We start from the raw sequence: 6871 nt of genomic DNA on the forward strand, positions 1-6871 counted from the left end.
GGTTGATGATGCATGGAGGGGATTGGAACCATGGCAATGAAATGATATACAATGGAATGAATGTAAAACTAAAGTTCTCTCATGTAAACTATCATATAATTCACAATAAAACATTTAAAACAAAAAAAAAGCAGATGACCATATCAGCACATGCCCAGAAACAAAAGTTGATAATAAATGTAAATTCCAAAATTGGCTGCTTGCTGGCTTGGGTTGTATGGCGTTTACTTTATATCATCAAATATGTCTATGTATATATATATATATTTTTTTTTTCTCATTCATACTGTTTTTTAAGCTTTTAGTGTGACTTGAGTGATAGTTTACATGACAGAATATTGGTTTTGCACTCAACCAATTGAATTTTGCGTCACTGCAATGATTACAATCCCCTCCATGTGCCATTGGTCAACAGTATATGCATCTATCCCCTCTTGTGTGTGTGTGTGTGTATTTTATGTACACAAAAACATGCAGGAATATATAATCATTTAAACAACCAAAGGGAATATTTTCCAGGTCAGCCTCCTCCCCACCAGCAAGAAACCTTTCTCTTTCCATGAGTCTAGAGTCCTCAGCTGCTCTATCTCTATATGCCATTACCTTTGCCTTAACCTCTGTGTCACTGCTTCTCAAGTTAGGATCCCACACTCCACTCATGTTCTTCCCTCTTAAGGGTCCTAGTATCCTTTGTTCCTGTAATGTAAGAGTAACTATCCCCCTCTTTTTGTTACACATCTCTTACCTTTACAGTTGTGACAATCGCAAATAGTCATGATACCAGTTACTCAATATTAAATCAATAGAATCCTATCCCCACCTCCTTTTACCAGACCCATCTAGACAAGATGAAAACTATTCAGTGGGGATTCTATATTATCCCCCTCACTCTGAAATTAAACTCACTCTTGAAAACTTGAAGCAAGATATTTCATGACACACCCTCTCACTTTAGGTAATAATTAAGTTGCCTGTCCCTATCAACTCTGTCCCTATCAACCCTGGGACTCCTGGTGTGGCACTGTGTGTTAATGCACCAGATTGCAAAGCCGTTTGAACTGCAAGGTTGGTGGTTCAAGCTCACCAGCTGCTCCTTGGAAACCCTATACAGGGTCGCTATGGGTTGCAACCGACTTGACAGCACTTAACAACAACAACAATCAACCCTGTATACTAAGGGGATAGGCTTGATCCTTGATGTGTAGACTCCTTCTCTTTCAGTTGGTATTTTGTGCAATGACACCCATAAGCAAAGGTCAACTTTATCAAATTGTAGCTATTTACACTTGCGTCCTGTATCAAACTTCTTTATCTTCCTCTAGTCGAACTCTGATTATCAAGCCATCCAAGCTAGGTCAAATGGATAGTATCTGCAAGTTTGGGTGCTGTTGCTTGCCACCCCTCACTTCATATGAGCTAGATCCTTTACTCTCATCTCTAGCCCAAGTGGCTATGTCAGTGTCTATGGGCTCAGGAATTCACAAGTCTGCCCAAACATCAGACCAAGCAGCCCTTCCTCTTCTCTTTCTCATCTCAAGGTCAACAGGAGTCTATGGAATATGGTTGATCTCAGCCCATATCTTCACTACTGCCATTCCTCCATTTTCACTCACAGGTAGACCAATGCAGTCACCAGTGAACTTACAAGCCAGCTCGTGTGTTCTCTTTGAGTTTCAGTCTTGCAGTTGGGTTTGTCCTGAAAGGCCTTGATAGCTTGCCTTGATGGTTCTCATGCAAACAGCTTGTTTGTTCTTGTAATAACCAACCAGTCCACTTTTTTTTTTTTTCCTTTCTGGTCTTTGTTTCAAGAAGCATCTTCTGTTCCAGGTTTGTCTGTATGTCCTTTCAAGTGGGAATGTCCCACCTCAAATGTTCTAGATAGGGCTCAGGATTCCACCTAAGGCCCCATACTCTACAAAGGCTCAACAAGAAGCCTAATTCACTGGGCAAATTCTAGAACCCATTTTAGGTATTCCAGAAGTCCTGATGTGGTGCTGCAGACTAACGCATCAGACTGCAAAGTTGTTTGAACTGCAAGGTCGGTGGTTCAAGCTCACCAGCTTCTCCTTGAAAACCCTATACAGGGTCGCTATGGGTCAGAATTGACTCAACGGTACTTAACAACAACAACAATCAGTTATAGGCTGAAGACGGGCTTACAATATTTCTGTTATCATATTTCCCAATATCCCTTTCTATACCATACAAATATCTATTTCACAAAATTAAGCAAGGGAAACCAACATCCACAAGACAGTCAAGCACCTAAACATTACTCCCCCTCTTTTACACAGTAAGACTATGCCTCAATCCCTGTATCACAGAGCCCTCCTGTTCCAAGGTTAAGTATACATCAATATTTACCTCTGTCCCATTTAGCCCATGCAAACATACCTAAGTGTTCCCATATTTTCCGTATTTTTCCACCCACCTGCCCCCTCTTTTGTTTCCCTCTCCAATGCCTTGTATATTGCCCTCCCCATCACCTGAGCTATGATATAAGTATCCCCTAATCTTTGACGTACTTTCTCCTGGTAACCAACAAATTTTTTTTTTCTTTTAATATGGACATGTTTTCTTAAGCTTTTACAATAATGATCTAATTAAATATATGTCCTTTTGTTACTGACTAATTTTACTCAACATAATGTCCTAAAAGTTCATCCATATTATGAGGTGTTTTGCAGCTTTGTCATTATTCTTCAAGGTAGCATATTATTCCATTGTGTGTATGTACTAAAGTTTGTTCATCCATTCTTTGTGAATAGTGCTGCAATAAACATTGGTGTGCATATATCTACTCATGTTCTGGATCCTATTGCTTGTGGATATATACCAAGTAGAGGAATCACTGGATCATAAGGTACTTCTATTTCCAACTTTCTAAGGAAGCGCCATACCGTTTTCCAGAGTGGTTGAAACATTTAACAGTCCCACCAACAATGTAGGACTGTCCCAGTCTCGCCACATCTCACTAGAATTTATTGTCCTCTGTTTTGTTTTTTTTAACTTTGCTGACATGAGATGATTCCTCATTGTTATTTTGATTTGCATCCTGGTGTGGTCCTGTGGGTTAATGCGCCAGACTGGAAAGCCATTTGAACTGCAAGGTCAGTGGTTCAAACTCACCAGCTGCTCCTTGGAAAACCTATACGGGGTCGGAATCAAGTCGATGGCACTTAACAACAAAAACAATTGTTAATGATCGTGAACATTTCTTCATATGTTTCTTGCTGTCTGGATGTCTTCCTTGGTGAAATGTCGGTTAATGTCCCATGTCTGTTGGATTATTTGTCTTTTTCTTGTAGAGGATATGCAGTTTCCTATAGATTTTAGAGATTAGTCCCTTGTCTGATATGTCATTGAAAAAAAATGTTTACCATTCTGTGGGCTCCCTTTTTCCTCTTTTGGTGAACTCTTTTGATGCATATGTTTCTAGTTTTTAGTATATCTCAATCATCTATTTTGTCTTCTTTTGTTTGTGCAATTTTTGCAATGTTTGATAGTTTATGTGTGCCCTGTATTAGAGCCCTTATATTTGTCCCTAGTTTTTCACTGATGATCTTTATAGTTCTAGGATCTACATTTAGGTCTTTAACCCATGTTGAAGTAGTTTTTGTATAAGGTGTGAGATAAGGTCTTGTTTGATTCTTTTGCATATAAATTTCCAGTTTTGCCAGCATCATTTGTTGAAGAGACTTTCACCTCCCAATTCAAGGTACTTTGGCCCTTTGCCAGAGATCAGTTGATGTTATGTGGATAGATTAACTTCTGGATTCTCAATTCTGTTCCATTGATCTATGTATCTTTCATTGTACCAGCACCAGACTAGTTCGACCATTGTAGTCAGGTAGTAAATTTTGTAATCAGGGAGTGATAGCCTCAAACTTTATCATTCTTCTTAAGCAGTGCTTTGCTCTGCTTGAGAACTCTTTCCTTTCCATATAAAGTTAGTAATCATTTTTTCCATCTTTTTTAAAAATATTGTTGGAAACTGGGTTGGCATTACATTATATCTGTAGGTTGTTTTAGGTAGCATTGATATTTTCACAAGGTTAAGTGTTCTTATACAGGAACATGGTATATTCTTCCATTTTTGAAAATCTCTTGTGATTTCTTGTAGTAGTGTTTTGTGTGCGTGTGTTTTTTTGCTTTGTTTTGTTTTGTTGTTTTTTTTGAAAGTTGCAGCAATATTTATTGCTTCTTCTACCTTCTTCTTTCCAATAACTTTAATGTTTACTCTTAAGCCTGCTTTTCATGTCTGTGGGCTGTGATTTGCAATAAGAAAATATATAACCACAGTAGAAATGTTCTAACTTTTTCATTCCACCTTTAGTCCATTTTCTTCTTTTCAATCCTAAAACCACACTGGGTTGTTTGTTAAAACCATAACAAACAGCTTCCATAAAATTTGTTTACCAAGGAGACAGGATAACCTTATTACATGAATGATAACAGTTCTAGCTTCTAGGTTTATTACATCACAAATGCAAAATGATAAATCAGTTTTGATTTTAAAACTTAGTTTGAATTGTTTCATAAGCTGGATGGAGTGGTTACTAAATCAATGGAACTTCCAAGAACATTCTACACCTCAGGAAGGAAAGGACACCAAACAAGTTTTAGTTTTATACAGGACAAAAGAGGCCTATAGTTGGTCTTAAAGGGGGCTTTTGGGACAAAATAAGAATCAGAAAAACATAAGGACTCCAATAAGGAATAGCAGGAAAATCTACCAAAAAGGGAAAAGAAAGGGATAAGTAGGGGAAACAGGGAAATTTACACAGGAGTAAGAAGCTGAGAAAGTCACAAACAGCTGAAAAAAATACATTTCTCTCCACTAAGTTTCCTCAGCACAGGCCCCCATGATAATATCATCACATCCACTCTAGGAGCACTTTCACATGGCCTGCCTATATTTCCTCCCTCATTTATGAGTCGTTTGGGGGAACTTTACTTTCTGGAAATGTGCTGCCACTGGCTCCTGCTCTGGTTCCTTACAGGAGGTTGAAACTACCAGTTCCTCATTATTCTGCTTCTGATCCTTGTCTACTCTAAGACTCAGCTCTGATTCTGAACACTCAGTGCCAGACTGCTACTGCCTTCTTAGAGACCTTCTGCTCCTGTGTTGCGCTGTCCGATTTTCTTCTTCTTGCTGCTGCTGCTGCTGCTTTATCTTCATCCATTTTTAAAAGCTTTTGGTTGTTGTTGTGTTTACAATAAACCAATCCTCAGCATGGATGGAGTTGATATGATGCTTGACATCATATTCTGACACAGAAGACACTTGTAATTTCCAAACACAAAGTTCCCCAATGTGCAAGAACCCAGGTAAGCTTTAAGGCCTGATAAACTACCATAGACAGCCTCACAACCCTGATTAGGACACTGAATACAATGATACTTCTTGACCTCTGCCTTCCATTTGTATAGTGCTTCTTAGGTAGCCCAGGTCAGGTATCAAGTCTTGAAGTACCTTTCTCTTAGGCAATTTTTTGGCCAGTTCTGCAGAGGCCAGCTCCTACAGGTGCTGTCTTGGCATCTTGGCTGTCTTGGCACCAAGATACAGCTATCTTGGCAGAACGCCTCTACACTCGGCTCCTATTTTTTGACTCTAGACTTATATCCTTTAAGCACTCTGGCTGTTCTGACTTTGGGGAGAAGGACTAGGCCCATGTCTGATCTCAGATGATACAAAAGTCCACCCTTCGATCTATATGGCTTTTCACAGTGGTGACATTTCAGAGCCATCTTCTCCAGCTCTGCAGCCTCTTTGCCACATTTTCTGACGATACATATATCCCATGATGCTGGTGAAGGTACTAGATCAACTCTCATGTATGCAACTGATCTTGCCTAGTCTCTTTAGAACTGTTTGGAGTCATTCTCTCTCACTTGGCTCATCTAGTTCACCTCCAGTCTTCAAAATGGGCAAACTGTTATGATTTGCCATTACATGATACTTCATGTCTGCCAGTGAATGAAGCTGTTTCCTACAGTGATGACAAGTAAACATTTCCTGTCTTCAGTTTTCCATGTGCTTCTTTAAACCTTCTGTGGTTTTCCTCCCCACTGACTGGCAGGTAGGACCGGAGATGCTGCCCTTATCCACGATATCTAAGTACCATTGCTCCTCCAAACTGCCTGCTGCATAACCTCGTGGTTCCTTCTGAATACTATGAGTCTGGGCTTGGGGCTAGGCTGAATTTTAAAATGTTGTTTCCTCCCATATAGCTTAACCTCTTCTGAGGAAATTCTCGATAGTCTTCATCTTCTTCCTGCCTTGGTTTCCTTTTTCCTTTGGCTGGTATTCCGCCTGACCCTTCAACATGGAAAGTAGTAGCTGGCTTGATCTGTCTCTTCTTCATGTAAGTAGATTTTCTTCAAAAGGATGGTGTAAAATTACTCGTTTGTTCACATGAAGAGGTAGATGAACCACTGAAGGAGTCATCTTGAGGGATAGTGTACTGGAAACTATTATCCTTATGGAGCCCTGGTTCTTCTAAGTTTCCACAATCTTCCCCGAGCTCCTTTGTTGCTTAAATGAAGTGTGTCTCGGAGTAGCATTTACCACACGGAATTTGGAAGCCCTCTCCACGCCTAACAAATTCACCAAAGGGCTCCAGCCAGACTTGTAGTCGTGTTTTGTAGTTTTCTTGTATAGGTCTTTTGTTTCACTGGTTAAATTTATTCCTAAATATTTCATTATTTGAATGGCTGTTGTGAATTATATTGCTTTCCTTATTTCCTTTTCATAGCTGTCGTTATTAGTATAGAGGAATTTGACTGATATTTGTATGTTGATCTTGTACCCTGCCACTATGCTGAATCTTCCAATGAGTTCCAGTGTTTTTTTTCTGAATCTTTGGGG

General features: G+C 39.4%; 1 pseudogene; it reads right to left on the reverse strand.

Moving 5' to 3' along the window:
- Window positions 1-5095: 5095 nt before the first annotated feature.
- Window positions 5096-6331, reverse strand: LOC102811971 (annotated as a pseudogene).
- Window positions 6332-6871: the final 540 nt, after the last annotated feature.

This window comes from Chrysochloris asiatica, unplaced genomic scaffold (assembly GCF_000296735.1).
Source record: "Chrysochloris asiatica unplaced genomic scaffold, ChrAsi1.0 scaffold00252, whole genome shotgun sequence".
NCBI classification, from domain to species: Eukaryota; Metazoa; Chordata; class Mammalia; order Afrosoricida; family Chrysochloridae; genus Chrysochloris; species Chrysochloris asiatica.